Raw genomic sequence first — 16,696 nt, 5'->3', positions numbered from 1 at the left:
CAATAAAATGTCTATTACTTTATTCCCTTGATATTTTGTTGTATGGTTAATGATATTTTACGATTGATAAGTTCTGTTGCTGGATTGGTCTTTGATGAAATTATTTTCAGTCTGTTAGTTAAAATAGGTAATTTTATTCGCGGATTCTAGCTTCTAGGTTTAGGTTTTCTCTCGCTTTTAGCAGATTTTGTGTTTCGTTTTCAATAAAAGTGAATATTTGTTTTCTCAATCCTACTTAAAAGCACGTTTTTTTACCACACTGATCACCGTCCCAACAATATAAATAATACATTCGACCACTATTATTAATAACCAACTCTAACTATAAAAAAAATCTCATTTCAGTAAATGTATAAATATCGTTAAAAATATGCGAACTTTTCAACGACTCTACCAATCATTGTTTTTTTGACGTTAAATTATTCAGAATGTAGAGCTAATATGAAGGTGCTAAAGAAGTCACCTAGCTGAAAAAGATAAATAAAACAAAACAAAACGATCTTCTTTGTTTTCGAAGTGGATTAAAAACCATATAATATTTCATACCAAATTAAATAAAGTGGATTAAAAACCAAATAATATTTCAAACCAATTTAAACAAATAAGTAGGTCCCACCGAGATTTGAACTCGGATCGTTGGATTCAGAGTCCAAAGTGCTAACCATTACACCATGGACCGCTCAGGAAGCCTGATCGAAAGTTTGTATCACGTTCCACCGGTCTCTAGTACGCATGACCTTTATGCTTCATCTCTTTTGCACATCGTTACGTCACGCTCCACTCCAGTGTAGAGCTTTCAGAAGCTCGTATTTCTCTGCGACATCAAAAAAGGATTGTATGCTGCAGCAAATTTCGACGTTCCAGAAGTTAAATTAAGTCTAAATTAAAACGTTGCGTTACTTTGAGTTGACCCACTGTTGATCTAGTTTTACTTTTAATGATTACTTCTTTGCTACTATAAGGTCAACAGTTGAACTGAAATTCCGGGATGTTGAAAAATATCCCTAACTACCTAGCTATGCGATTTTCCGAAATATTAACTACTCTATGTCTTTTCCCGGGACTCCAACTGTCTGTTTACCGAATTTTATCCCAATAGATTCAGCAGTTTAGACGTGAAGAGGTAACAAACAAACTAACAAATAAACAGACTTACAAACTTTCGCATTACATAATGGTAGGATTACATCGTCTATAGGTCAGAAATGATGCGCTGAGTTGTCAGTGACCATAATAGAAAGTCAAGTGTCGACTTTTGCTCAAATAAATCCTTATTCTACATCAGGACCATGCCCAATGGGTCAACTTATAAGTATCCACAGGGTTCTGGCGTTACAGAGAGTCTAACTCGTGCTCTGTTAACAGCTAGAAACTTCGATTAATTAATGCGCTTCTTGGCTCCGAATCAATTTGTCGGGGCAAATGCATCGATCATTAATGTAAGGCGATTAGCGCGACATAGACTAGAAAGAGAAAGATGCTTTACTGCGTAAAACACGCTTAAACGCGTTTTACTTTTTATACTAAATTTAATAGTATGTTTTTTTTGTGAGTTGTACTGAGCTAGGTTTTTTGGCAATAAAGATTATTTTACTTTTACTTTACTTTACTTTAAACGGAGGTTAAAAGTGCTTTTCCACGTGCGAGGCGAGACTACTTGCTTAATTAATAAAATGATTTATCCAAGTTGGCCAGATAATACAACTATATTTAGGTCTATAAAAGAATGTATGAATTCTTTCAGTTTTAGTATTTTGAAAGAGAGAGAAAAAACATTTTTTATAGCAACAATGACACGTAGTAGGTACAGTCGGAGTAAAAAAGGTTCGTCACCTTAAGATCTATTTTCCTTTGCTCAGTATGAGCAATAATCTGCTTTACCAATTGAGTATGACATACTGCATCAAACTGTCAACCTGCTAAACATAATCTTGTTTAAAGGTGAACATGGCAACCCTACCACTACACCTTGGCACTGACAAACACTGACAATTAAATAGAACATTATTTGATTCAAACACTTACAACGCTGTTTATTAAAAAGGTTTGGTATTGATATGAAACTAGATTATTGTTAGAGGTGTATAAAATTTTGACCCTTATTATCATGTCAAGTAAGTATAATTTGATATGCCCTTGTCTACTAGTGCCCTTGTCTAGTGTTGTTGGTTTAGAATCAAATAATATAAAACGTACTAAGAGTCTATGACTGTATAAAGGAATCAATTTAATAACTGACAAAGGTTTTCCTACTCCCACTACTACTTTTGCCGAAAAATAGGCAAAAAATCGAATGCTTGCGAACGGGCAGTTTTTCACTTAGTGTAATATCTTTCTACTTCTTTCTTCCAGTCAGGGTTCGCGTCGGATGCCGAAGGAGCCTTAATCTCGTTAACTTATCAGAGCTTTCATTTTATTTTACGTGCAATAAACTTAATGTAGGTTCCTTTTTTTTAAAGAGGATATCTTAAGAGCGCGCCATGTTTCTAGCGCATTTATTGCATTCATTTAATCCCTTGTGCTGTATGTATCAGTATTTGAAACTCATAATATGTAAGATATGCAAACTCTCTGTTGCACATAATAATAAAAAATATGTACAAGGTGTTAATTAAGTAACTGAAAACCAGAAAGTAATTTGCTCAGAATCGAGAGTAGAATCGATTACACTATGTTTTAAATTAGGTTGTGTTTGTGTTTTTATATCACTTTTTTTATTGTGCCCAGTCTAAAAGTTACGACTGCAACAGGCGCCAATCAAATTTTGGAGGTTGTATATGATTTTGATAATTTAAAACTGGCCGGTTTACTGTCACTGTATGATTTTCTTCTAAAAATATCAAAGCGCAACTGACAAATACGAATCATGAATGTAGAGTTAGAAATGAAGGAGAATTACTGACAGCATCCTAGGAACGACAACGCCCGGCTAATGATTCTGTCAGTTCGTCTGTCGATTAGCTCTGTACATACCCTGATTGGTTTTGTAATTTAATTATTATCGGCTCGTGCAATAAAACAACTGTGCTCCAAAAGAAGTTATTATTAAAGCTCTCACTCAAGTACCTACATACACCATGAACGCATCCTGACGCCGAGACGGAAGTACTCTCATTCCATCTATCATCATCATCTCCTCTCACCAGCGTTTCTCCGACATATATATATTTACCTGGACACGATACACACTTACACATTATGAATAAACAATAGATATAAATAAAAATAATACGATTACTTCCACAGTTTCTTCAATCTATCCCTAAACGAGGCCACAGACGAGGCCAAAGGCAACTCGTTCCACAGCTTCACGGAATGAATGGTGAAACATTTAGCATATGAACGCGCACTCTTCCGCGGGAAGGCAAGTGTGAGTCTGGAGCTGGATCGCAAGCGGTGCCCGCTTCCAGCGGCCAAGTAGCTAAACCTTTCAGATAGGTACGAAGGAGAGGAAGGATTGAACAGTACATTGAAAAGGAGACACAAGATGTGAATGTCTCTCCGCCGTCTAATCGGCAGCCAATGAAGCTGCTCGCGAAAGTGGGAGAAATGGTCGTACTTTCGCAGGCCAAACACATACCGAATGCACACATTTTGCAGCCGTTCAAGTTTGCTTGTATTTTATAGTCGACATAAAGTTGATATAAATAGTCGCGACAAAACGTAATACAATTAGTTCAAAAGCTGGAACGAGCTCAATGTTGCCGCAAATTGATTGCCACTGCAATTGATTGCTATTAATTCAAAGTGTTAACTTTGCCGCCTCTGACACCGAAACACAGAACTAAATAACAGGAGAAATGGATGTCGCAGAGAATTGGCTAAAACAGAGATTTGAGAGAGAGAGAGAGAGAGAGAGAGAGAGAGAGAGAGAGAGAGAGAGAGAGAGAGAGAGTATCATACCATGACCGTAACATTAGCGTGTCAACCCTGTTGCCGTCGCGTGTCATGCAGGGGCTTGTATTATTTTCATGACACGCTCCTATTATTATTATTAGTTTGCAGGTGGTAGGACCAGGTGGAAGGTCCGCCCGGATTGCTACCACCATCTTGCTCGCTAATCCTGCCGTGAAGCAGCAGTGCTTGCACTGTTGTGTTTCGGCGTGGAGAGTAAGACAGCCGGTGAAATTACTGGCACTTGAGGTATTTCATCTTATGCCTCTAGGTTGGCAACGCATCTGCAATACCCCTGGTGTTGCAGATGTTTATGGGCGGTGGTGATCTCTTACCATCAGGAGACCCACTTGCTCGTTTGCCATCCAGTCGAATAAAAAAATAATTATGGTCATGGCTCGATATGGCATGGCATGACAGTATAGTGGGTAGAGACTTTTAGGGATATCCCCAAATCACGCAGGATATAAAAATTGAGGATTCATTTTAACATTTTGTCTAGAAAACAACAATTATTTAATCATACTCCTCAATTTAGTGAAATGACGAAATCAGCCAAAAAAAATTTAGGAGATAAGTTTTTTTTAGGGTACCTTACTTAGACGTAAAGTGGGGGTAATTTTTTTCTCGTTTAATCTTATAGTGTGGGGTACCGTTAAATTTTTAAAATTATTGCGGGGTTATTACAGACGATTTTTCGATAAAGTGATTTGTTTGGTATATACGTATTCAACTGTGCAAGTTATTAAAATCGAGCGTTGTACTCCCTCCCTCTTTGAAAGCTAAACTGTTGGTGTGAACATTTTGAATAAATCGAGATGATAGTAATGTATCAAATTAAAAAGGCAATCTATTATGGCTATGTTTGCTTGAGTTTGGCTAAGGCTGCTATTTACTCTTAAACTACTAACTCGTGCACGAAGGGTTCCGTACCATCTAGATATTTTATTAGCAAAAAACGGCAAAAAATTAACGTTTGTTTTATGGGCGCCCCCCTTAAATATTCATTTTACTAGCTTTTGCCAGCAGCTTCATCGCTGTTGCCTCGAGAGCTGTGCATTTTTCCGGAATAAAAAGTAGCCTATGTCTCTCTCTGACCCATAAACTCTATGCCAAAATTCACGTATCGGCATGAAAGACGGACAAACATACAAACATACAAACTTTCACATTAATACATTTATTATATTAGGATATGGGTTTCGTCACGGTGTAAACTCAATCCCGACCTTCCCTCACTAATTCTATTGTATTCCAGTTCACAACTTCGAGACTTAGTCCTATCTTAACTTGGAGTCCCAACCGGTATAACTATTCGGATTAAAATTAAGGGATCAATTGTTCATTTTAACAAGTTTAGTTTGCAATTTAAATTTTCCGCTAAAACTCTTAAGTATCTCAAAGTTCACCATCATTGAGTGCGGAATACATTTTCGAAGCCCATTTAGAAATTGGATAAATGTTCAAAAATAAAATAGGCACGTAAGTTTTTTTTATTTCCGGATTCCCTCACGTTGTTATCATTCATCGGAAAGCTCGTAGTGTAGTACATTTCAAATGTATTTTCGCACACAAATTCCGTAAATTTATAGGTGATGGTGATGTGCTTGGGTTCGATCCCATGATCGTCTACTTGAGAGGCTTGGATCAAAATACTAGGCTACCATTATTACACACTACTGGTTAGGTACTTTAGTAAGCATAACTATTTGTCCTGAAAAATATTAAAATTAAATTCACTTAGTTACTTGTCCTGTGCACAAGTCGACACTTATACCTAATTTAATGAATCCTGTAACTATTAGGTTTTGTTGTCAAGTGTAAAAATATGAAATAGTTCAAAGTTTAAAAAATAAGTACCACAGACTCTTATTCCGACACAATAAGGCCGTAGTAACATATGTTTGAGTGGTTCTATTCACTTAACTTATTTTTGCACTTGACGTACGTAAAGCATTATTTTATAACAAATCAAAAAAACATAACTGACTGCCTTAAAAAACAAAAATAACAATTAAATTGAAAAAAAAAACAAATGTAATCGTCTTTCAACGGTCGGGATAATAGTGGGAAATTGTGGGAAGGGGAAACTGGGAATACGTGAAATTTTGACAGGTTTTCAAAATGGCAGCTCAAACAGCTTCCAGCTAGAAAAGCCGTAAGAAATAGCGTCATAACGTTTAAAGATAAAAAAACATACAGATGAACGATTCCATACTAATAAATTCACACAAACTGTATTAAATCACAACCCTTTTTTATTAAGGTATATTGACCTCATAAAGCGTAAACCCGCTAATACTCCCGCGATTCCAGTACACACTCCAGATTTAAAGATTTAAATAAAATGAAAGTTACCAACGCGACATTAATCTGTATTTCGACTTAAGCCTACCGATTAGTCTTTCGCCACAGAAAAATAAGTGCACTTAGCCTAAGTGGATTTGGCAAAGGCCGGATCGCCAGCACTGAATCATTTGCTACTGGCTAGTACCGGTTGGAACCGGATATAACCGCTTATAACCGGTTATTAACCCCCCGAATTATGGTGCATACTTTCGCAGTTAGAGTCGGTTGGATTATTTCTGATGGCAGTTTTGAGACTTGGAGGAATTGGTTATGCTTAATGAAGTGCTGTATTTGTTTAATTATTGAATAAGTTTGAAGTTTAAAAGAGGAGAACTTTGTAACTTTTGGTAAAGATTTAATTTGGTAAAGAAAGAAAGTAAATTCTTCCCTTGTTTAATGTTACATTTTATAACCATCTACATTTTTGTAAAACTTTCAGCTTCACTTTTTGTAGCTATTTAAGTATTATTTCAACCCAATACATTAAAATTATTTGCGATTTTTCTTAACTTTATTAGCAAAACTTATAAAGAATTTAAATATTAAGTAAAAATTAACCCAACTGTACTTAACCAATTTAATTTTTGTTAGTGACAATTATAGATAGATATTCGGTTAAAAAAAGGACAAAAACAAAAATAAATCCCTAGTCCACACTCTTGGATAGATACGAATAAAAAACAAGTGACTGTCGCGTCGTATTCCAAATGAAACTCAGACAAAGTCCCCAGAAACGTACGGTAATATGCAAATAGATACCTTCTCTAAATTAACAACTTTGACTGCTTCTGACATTTCCTGGCTCCGATCCTCTGTAGTTTTAGTTCAGTTAATTAAAAGCGTTCGTTCTTTCGTTGCAAAGTAACTGACGAGTTGTATTTGAACCATTGTTGGAGTTAAAATACGGGGAATTCGAGCAAGTTACAATAACTGTTTTTAATGATTCACGGTTATGTCATTATGTCAGTCTGTTTCAGTTGTTAATTTTTTTCTAGTTTTCGATTAATTTAAAGGGTAGGTTTTTATAGGTACAATGTAGTATTATGTATTTATACATAACTATATGACATAAGTAACGTGTCTTTTAATAAATAAATAAAAACAGTCGAGTGCGATTAGAACGAATGCACTAAGGACTCCATACTTCTAAAAATATCTAATCGATGGTGGAAATTCAATAGTTTTTGAGATTATCACGAACATACAGACAGATCCTACGTGAAGCCTCTACTGTCTGTCTTTCACAGAGCTTTATCCTTTGAATTACAATAAGTCATCATCTTTATCATATAAGCCGTAGGACGTCCACTGTTGGACATATGCCTTCCTCATAGACCTCCAGTTACTTCGGTTAGTAGCGACCTGCATCCACCAACCCCGCGGCTTTAACCAGGTCATCCGTCCATCTTGGTGGACGTCTTACAGTGCGCTTGTCTTTCTGCTCCTATTTGTAAGGCGTGAGTCGCATTGGCGTGCATTAGGTCTATTCCAGGGTAGACAGTTGGTTTGCGCCGAAGCAGTGCGCCACCAGCACTAGCGCTGCCTGTCCTGCTGTCTACTCAATGCACGTTATAGCGTGAGCCTATTTATCCTCCTCCTCCTTCAAAGTCAAAGTCAAAATATCTTTATTCAATTTAGAATGTCAAAAAAAATCTACCACCGGTTCGGAAAAATCTCTGTTGTTGAGAAGAATTCGGCAAGAAACTCAACGAGGTATATTTTTTTTAAACACATTTACAACATTATTAAATGATATCTATAAGTACATCACAAGTTTTTAATACAACTTTATTTTTAACACAGTAGGTTCGCTATTTGAAGGGATCGCTAATACGGATCGGAATTATTTCCAAATATCCCTGTCCATGATATAATTAACTTTATAATACGCCTTAGATATTAATGTCTTCTTGACCTGAATTTTGTATCCGTTTCAGTTGTAATATTTTTTGGAATTTTGTTATAAAAATGTCCTTGTGTCGTAATCCTCATTGCTGAGGGTCCTGACCTCCACCAATCATTTTCCGGACAATCGCTCTCCATTTGGCACGATCTTCGGCAGCATATGGCTTCATGGACGTTTGTACAACATGGGTGGGTTGCGGATCTTATCTGTCCAACGCATGGGGCTCCTTACCCTTGATCGCTTGCCTTGAGCCTATTTATAAGTCCAATATTTATGTCTGTCTGTTCTATCTAGCGCTAATTAAGACTCTGTTAATCCCATTAAAAACCGCCATAGATACATTCCAAGGTGGAACTGCAAAAAGGTTCGTAATTTCGTCCCGGTGGAAATGAATACAGACTAATCCCTACTAATCCTTATTAAGTGCAGTGAGCAAAGGAACTGCACCTGCTTTGAATAAGATACTTTTAATTAGATGCAAGCTCCAATATTCGCCAGGATTTACTCGGAGAACTTTACAAGTGCCAAAGTATTGAGATTATATAGTGTTGCCATAGTAGAGTATTTTAACAGTAATCTTTATCTTAAATCTGAAAATGAAGTATTTTTTTCTATTGCAGAAAATGTTCTCTCCAGCATGCCGCCCGCTGCTGAGTACAGGCCTCTTTTCTGATTGAAAGAGTCTGGGCTATAGTTCCCTCCCGGGCGAAATATGCAATGGGAACTATACTCTACACAGACGTTTTTAAATGGTTTTGCAAGTGTAATCACATGCTCCTACACGTGCGAAACCATTTAAAAACTACATGGGTGGTGAAAGTTAAAGTTGCAAGTTCTGACTACACAGCCCTCTGCTTGAGAAGCAACTTACTACATTTTCACCAATAATAATTTTTCAATAAGACTAGAAAACGAAATCGTGAATCAAACCCTTAATTCACCAACGTGACGGTTGTCCGTGACATATTATGTCGAGTAACAATTAATTATTTGTACCTAAATATTTAAGGTCACGGCTTATTAGAGCCACCTGGCACCCGACTAGCACCGCCTCGACTTTCGGCGTCCACTCGTTGTCGACAGGTGGTCCACGGGTGGACGCCGCGTTGACAACGAGTGGCCCTCGCGTGGTCCACTAGTAGTAGTCACTATGGCGGCGAGCAGCGGGCTGTCAACGAGTGGTCCACTCGCCGTCCGCGCGTGGCAAGCTCGCGCGTGAGGCGATCCGGTGACGCTACGGAGTTGATGTAGTGAGCCATACAAATTCATATGAAGAATACTAACCGCTCGGGGCAAGGCGGTGCTGATCGGGTGCCGGGTGGCTGTAATGAGCTGTGACCTTTAATGAAGAGGAGGTCTACGTTCGAAGACGGACGCAACAAGGGCTGCTATAGATACATAGATTTAATGATAATTATGTTGTGAAACAAAACTTAAGTATTTCTAAACTAAAAATATCACTTGCTTATCTCACATAAGACCCACTAACCGTATGAGTATGCACCTTAAACATAAATCCTCATGTTTAATTTAGGTTTTGTAGATCTCAGGGAGCTTAATTTATTTCTCTCACACAGCGAATGGCGTGATAACTAAGACTAGATTTTTGCTCATTTACATGTTTGAATATTCATAAACGTTTGCATAAGACGACACCATGATAAATGAAGACACCCTGTATTGCTTGGCTCTACCTATTCTGAATATATTGAGTAATCCATATCCATTTTTTTATTTCGGTCACAGGGTAATGACCAAAACAGAGATTTGATCAAGTCTCTAAGGGATATGACCAAATCTCGCACGATGTTAAAATGGCGAATCCATTTTTCTTGCCCATGGTTAATAATTATGACTGTGACTTATTGCAACTTATTATGATGGGCAAAGTTGCTGGTAAACGCGGTGTTGGCTGAAGAAAAAAGTCTTGAGAAACATTCGAGAGTGGACCGGAGTCACGAGTGCTGCTGAGCTGTTCCACCTCGCGAAGGACAAGAAGTAATATTCTGAGTTGATGCCCAACCTTCAGTAATTGGAAAGGCACCACAAGAAGAAGATTAAGATTGGTTTTTGGAGTCTTTTTGTATTTTTCATCACACTTGCTCGTAAACAGTGTCGTAACATGCAGGCTACCTTGTTGCAACCCCCAAATAAAACAATCCTCGACGCTAATGTGCTTGTCATGAAACCCGTGGTCGTAAATGATTCATTGCCCGTACTAATTTTATTCTAGGCTTCTAATAGACTCTCATTCGTAATTCCTTATTTACTGCCTTAAGACACCATGTACTATTTATTTCAACTCCAAATTTTGTTACTTTTACGATCATCCCGTAAAATCCATATCGAAATTCTGTTCTATTATATCTTAATTCGATTGCTTAATAGCGGCATCTCTTGTCCAGGTGAGCGGTTAGTTCCAATGAAGTGTTGAAAGTTTCTCGATGAAGGCTAAAACATAGATGTCGCTAGTGTCGCTGCTTAAGTGACTAAATAAGAAACAAACAAGCTAAGATATGTGGTGCATAGAAAAAATTGTGTCTGTACTCCTGTCCAGTGGTAGTGTAGTGGCATAGCACGAATCCTGAGGACCTGGGTTCGATTCCCAGCGCTGGTCTCTTTTTCTGTTTTTCTGTGCATCTATGTTTCAGTTTGTATTTTCGATAAGAAGAAGATTGTTATATAATAATGGTCTAGAAAAAAAATGACAATTGATCAAATCCCTGAATCTGATCAGCCAAAAGGCGACTGATTTCTTTATTTCACCATATTTGTTTAGTGATTTAATGAAATCCCTGGAAACACGGAGTTGTCAAAACGAACTTGCAAAAAATTATATATAAAGCTTATTAGCTTCAATTGTAGGTCTATAACACGCTCAGTCGATGCTGTTAAAAGTTTGTGCCGTACAGCGGATATTGTGGCTCTGCAGGAAACGTGGTTGTTACCGGAAAGACATACCGTTCCTGGCGCGGTGGATAGCGACTTCCAGTACACCGGCAAGTCTGCAGTGGACACAAGTGTGGATTATTGCGTGGTAGACGTTTGGAGGCGTCGCGTTGCTGTGGCGTAAGAGTGTGTTTAGGTCGGTATCGGTAGTGCAATGTAAGAGTGTACGTGTAGCCGCGATAAAAATTGCACTGTCCGAAGGGTCACTCTTAGTGTTTTCAGTATATATGCCTACGGACTCGGCGGATACCCTTGCTGAGTTTGCGGAGTGCCTGGGGGAGGTCGCTGCAATCGTGGAGGACTGCCAAATAGACACTGTGTTGGTTATTGGTGATTTTAACGCTCAGCACGGTAAAAGTTCGGTTTAGAGCTCGAAACTTTTGTTGTGACCTTAAATGGAAATGTGCGGACGTTGAATTCTTGGGTCTGTCATCAGACACTTACACATACTTAAGTGATATTAACGGTGCCAAGAGTTGGTTGGACCATTGCTTGGTTTCTGAAGCAGCGTGGAAAACGGTATTAAACGTTAAAGTACATAACAACGTTTATTGGTCGACACTACCCGTTGGAAATTGTTTGTAATGTTAAATTAATAGGGGAAAAAAAAATAGATCATAAGCAGAAATGTAACTCGGTCATATGGGGTGAAAGAAATTCACACCAAGTCTCACTGTATGAAGACTATTGCAATGAAAGACTTAGATTAATAGAATTTCCGAATGAACTGATTAAATGTAATAATGACTATGAATGTAATAATGGATTATGTAATGATATAGGACATAAAATGATAATTAATAATTTGTATTTAAGTGTGATTGATATTCTCACTTCTGCAGCTAGTAGTACCTATGCCGTAGCCGGTAAGAATAAAAATAAATATGTGATCGGGTGGAATAAACATGTACGACAGGCGCACGAGAGGGCTAGGCTGGCGTTTCAGACCTGGGTTGAGCACGGTAAGCCTAGACAAGGCTGGAGTTATGATGTCATGTCAGAAACTAGAAAGGTTTTCAAAACAAAAACTTAAGTGGTGTCAAGATAATGCGGAACAAATCAAAATGGATATCATTGCGACACACCATACAAGTAAAGACTTTTCTAGTTTTTGAAATGCACTAATAGATTGAGACCTAGATCTGGTCTGCCAGTGAGTGTTGAGGGGATTAGCGAGCCGTACCAAATTGCGAATCTCTTTAGGGCGCACTTTAGGGTTGACTCCTCATTGGTAACGGGAGTACATACCTAAGGGAAGGGGGTCGTTGGGAAGGACACCGGTAGTGTTTACTGCGAAGGAGGTGGCGGCGGTGGTGAAGAGCATGACTCGTGGGAAATCACCTGGACATGACTCCCTGAGCATTGAGCATTTGCAGCATGCCGGGGTGCACGTGTCGAGAGTGCTCGCATTACTTTTTTCCCTCTGTGTTAGCCACTCCTACTTGCCGGACGAGATGATGAAGACGGTGGTAGTCCCTATAATTAAAAACCGCACGGGAGACGCCTCTGACGTTAAAAATTATAGACCCATATCGTTGGCCACTATTACGGCAAGGTGCTGGACGGTATGCTTGAGAACCAACTGGAGAAGCATATGTGCCTCAATGACGCGCAATTTGGGTTTAGAGCCGGACTCTCTACAGAGGCAGCAGTTTTGTGTCTCAAGCATACTGTCCGGTACTATACAGACAGGAAAACGCCAGTTTATGCGTGTTTTCTTGATTTGTCTAAGGCTTTCGATTTGGTGTCATATAGTAAGTTATGGCAAAAACTGTACGAGGACACCACGTTACCCAGTGAGTTGATTGAAATGTTTAAGTTCTGGTATGGTCACCAAAATAACGTGGTAAGGTGGGCTGACTCGTTATCTGACACATACAGGACGGAGTGTGGGGTAAGGCAGGGGGGGCTCACCTCGCCAAAGCTCTTCAGTCTGTATGTAGACCGGCTGATTGGTGAGCTCAGCAACACTATGGTCGGATGCTCAGTAGGAGGTAAATTTATTAATAATATAAGTTACGCAGATGACATGGTGTGCTGGGCCGTCAATAGGCGCCATTAAAGATCTTTTAGTCATATGTGAAAGATACGCTGAGGCCCACGGCCTTAGATATAATGCCTCAAAGAGTGAGTTGCTGGTGTTTAAGGCGGGTACAATGAGCTATCCACGTATTCCCCAAGTAAACTCGAAGGCACTCCTCTAAAGGTAGTCGAGGAGTTTAATATCTGGGGCATTGGGTTACAGCGTCACTTAGCGACTGTAAGGATATAGAGCGAAGAGCTATAGGGCGCTGGCAGTCAGGAGTAATATGTTGATTCGTAGGTTTGCGCGGTGTACTAAAAACGTCAAAATTTCTTTGTTTAAGGCATACTGCAGTCATTTTATACCTGCAGCTGTGGGTCAATTATACTCAAAAAGCCTACAGCGCCCTACGCGTTCAATATAACAACGCGTTCAGAATGCTGCTGGGGCTGCCGGGGCGCTGCAGCGCGTCAGGAATGTTCGCGGAGGCGCATGCAGACGGCTTTCACGCAATCATGCGGAAACGGGTCGCCTCGCTGCTGCAGCGCATCACTCGCAGCCCCAACAGCCTCCTGAAGACAGTTTCTGAGCGGAATGACGGTCCATTTATGTGCCACTGGAACCAGCTGCATGTGTTGCCCACTTAATATATGTAATGTACTTAATCTTATTGTTCTTAATTTCTATTTAATTTCTATGTGTATGATCCGAGTTGGTCGAAATAAATTTATTATTATTATTATTATTATATTCCGTTAACTTACATTTACATTTTTTTATATTCACCAACTACCTTACAAGAACACGAATAGAATAATTTAAAGTTAACCAGCCTGCGTACAATGCCATTCTGCCAGCGAGCGATGCCAAGAACGCATTTCTCGCCAGCCAATAATTTTGCCGTAACAGCTAAAAACCTTAGACAATATTTACAACCCGCAGACATGCCGCATTTACATTTCGATGGCAGCAAAGTAAAAGAAGACACCTACAAAATAGCTATTTTACAGGAGAGCGTAATTTAGTAAAAAATAATGACTACTTTGAGATTAATGGACTGATTACCATGAAATTTTTCTATGATGCATTAAACAATGTCTTTGGTGATTGTTCAACAGATTTTATTTCTGTAACATTATTTTAAATGAAAAATTGTAGATGTCTTTTTACTTTGAAAGAGCTTAAACGTAGAGGATATCCGTTTATGCGTTGTAATGATACAACGCCTTTTCCGTTATAAAAAACGAATAAGCTAAGGTAAGAACTCCGTAAAACTTAGAGGAGTGTTTAGAGATAATCTAAACAACATGCAACGAGTATTCACCCTTTTTTTGATAAAATTTTGTAGATGTCTTTATTTTACTTTGCATTAATCATTTTATTAATATTATTAAATGAGTTATCTACCACTCAACTCATCGCTGCCTATCATATAAATTCATTTATTTCGTTAAAAACCCCAAAATATGTGTTAAATTAAAAAAAATATTTTTTTGTTTTATTTTTGTTTACTCATAATTGTTTTATAGTTTTACACTAATAAATTAAATAAATCAACAGTAGGTACAAGTAATAAAATACGTACAAAATATATCCCAAACAAAACAATATAAACTGTAAAAATAAAAACAGTATGTACTATAATAGTATAAATAATATAATGCTATAATGAATGTGGATAATACCAAAATTGTCATCAATGGCCACATGGATCAGAGGCCCGTCATCGTTAGTGGAAATCTTCTTGATGTTGTTTCGGAGTACACATACCTCGGCCTGATTTTGCAGTTAAGGTACCAACACATGCTAGTTACTAGCACGAAAGCATGCTACTATTCAGCAAATGCTACTTACTAGCATGTGTGCATAGGGACGTGCTACTATTATAATAATAATAAACCCAGCCTATATACGTCCCACTGCTGCGCACAGGCCTACTCTCAGAATGAGAGGGCTTGGGCTGTAGTTCCACGCGGGCCCCAGTGCGGATTGGGAACTTCCACACACACCATTGAATCGCTTCGCAGGTTGTGCAGGTTTCCTCACGATGTTTTCCTTCACCGTAAAGCTCGTGGTAAATTTCAAATTTAATTTCGCACATGAATTCCGAAAAACTCAGAGGTGCGAGCCGGGTTTGAACCACGATCCTCTGCTTGAGAGGCCATAGGTCAAAGCACTCGGCACCACAGCTTGCTACTATTAAGCATGCTTTTCTGTGTCATACAGGTACAGCAGGTACTAGCATGCTTATTAGCATGCTATAACGAGCATAATGTAACAGTAGCCTTAGGTAGAACACAACTTTCAAGGAGGCCAAGAGAAGGATTTAGCTGGGCTGGGCAGCATTCGGAAAATTATGTCGAGTTTTTCGTCAATTATACCGTAATGCCTGAAAACGAAAGTTTTTAACCAGTGCGTCCTACCCGTCATGACATACGGAGCTGAAATGCGGCCCTGCCAGCTATGGAACGAGCTATGCTCGGAGTTTTTTGAAGAATAAAATCCGCAAACGAGACTATCCGACACAGAACTAAGTCATCGACATAGTTCATAAGAATTAACAACTTGAAGTGGCGTGGGCTGGGTCATATCTGTTGAAGCACCGAAACCGCTGAAGTATTGATGGAGACGCGTCTCGGCAAACGTAGTCAAGACGCCCTCCGTTCAGGTAGAGGACATCTGCGAAGGCTTGTGGTAAAGCTGGATGTGTCTAGCCGAAGACAGGGCGCAATGGCGGTCTATGGGGAGGCCTATCCGGACTGCTATTGCCTGATGAATGATAGTATAATCGATATTCTACCTACTACTTATATATATTAGGAAAAAAACAGATTGCTCGTCATCATCAGTCAAAATCTGTTCAGGCGTGTCGTTTCCAAAAAGCGGTAAGCTGCAAGCAATAGAAACTAAAGTACTTACTTAGGTGAAATTTTAATTCATTTGCTGTCTAAATAAAAAAACAAAACAAGTGTATGAAACCAATGTTAAGTAATATTATCTATTGTTTAATATTTTAAGAAAAAACAAATAATTTCCTCTAGAAATTAGAAATAATAAATTTGTAGATTGAGACATATGCAAAGTATGACGTATTAACGGACAGTGGCATGTGACTTTATTGACGTCACAAGCATCCGTTAAAACTCCTAAGTAAAAGCGGATAAATTCAAATGTCCGTTTCTACTGCGATGTTTTTCAAAAGCTAGTGTAGATGTTTTCTTTTACGTGCCAAATTTTCTTCATTATTTTGAAATTTGAAATATTTTTTTAACACGACGTTAGAGATATGGTTGAAATAAGTTATTTTTGTAAAAAAACATTTTTGAAAAAATGTAGATGTCCGTATCTACTTTGCTGGCCATCGATTTGTCGTCGTGTTTTGTGTTCGTGACGCATCAGAGCGGTATGAGCTTCATACATTGTTGTATGGTTGCGTTCACATTTATCTGATGCAGTGTGTTGTGACGGCTTACGTTGTGTCGCATCATAAGCTATAGAGAGGGAGAGAGACAGAGAGCATCACAAGTATCACAACACAACACGACAGATATATGTGAATTCGGCTTTACTGTTGA

General features: G+C 38.6%; 1 protein-coding gene, 1 non-coding gene and 1 pseudogene across 2 annotated transcripts in view; 1 reads left to right on the top strand and 2 right to left on the bottom strand.

Moving 5' to 3' along the window:
* The window catches only part of LOC141436515 (uncharacterized), a 15,450-nt pseudogene extending 1,682 nt beyond the window's left edge, over nucleotides 1–13,768 (top strand).
* Nucleotides 1–16,696, bottom strand: part of js (jiangshi) — a 141,444-nt gene that overhangs the window by 119,666 nt on the left and 5,082 nt on the right. The window lies entirely within an intron of this gene.
* On the bottom strand, nucleotides 608–678 carry TRNAQ-CUG (transfer RNA glutamine (anticodon CUG)). Its single transcript has one exon. It is a non-coding gene; the product is annotated as a tRNA-Gln (tRNA).

This window comes from Choristoneura fumiferana, chromosome 16, assembly GCF_025370935.1.
Source record: "Choristoneura fumiferana chromosome 16, NRCan_CFum_1, whole genome shotgun sequence".
NCBI lineage: Eukaryota > Metazoa > Arthropoda > Insecta > Lepidoptera > Tortricidae > Choristoneura > Choristoneura fumiferana.
Note: the sequence above shows the minus strand (reverse complement) of the source record. Positions and strands in the feature narration are given on the sequence as shown.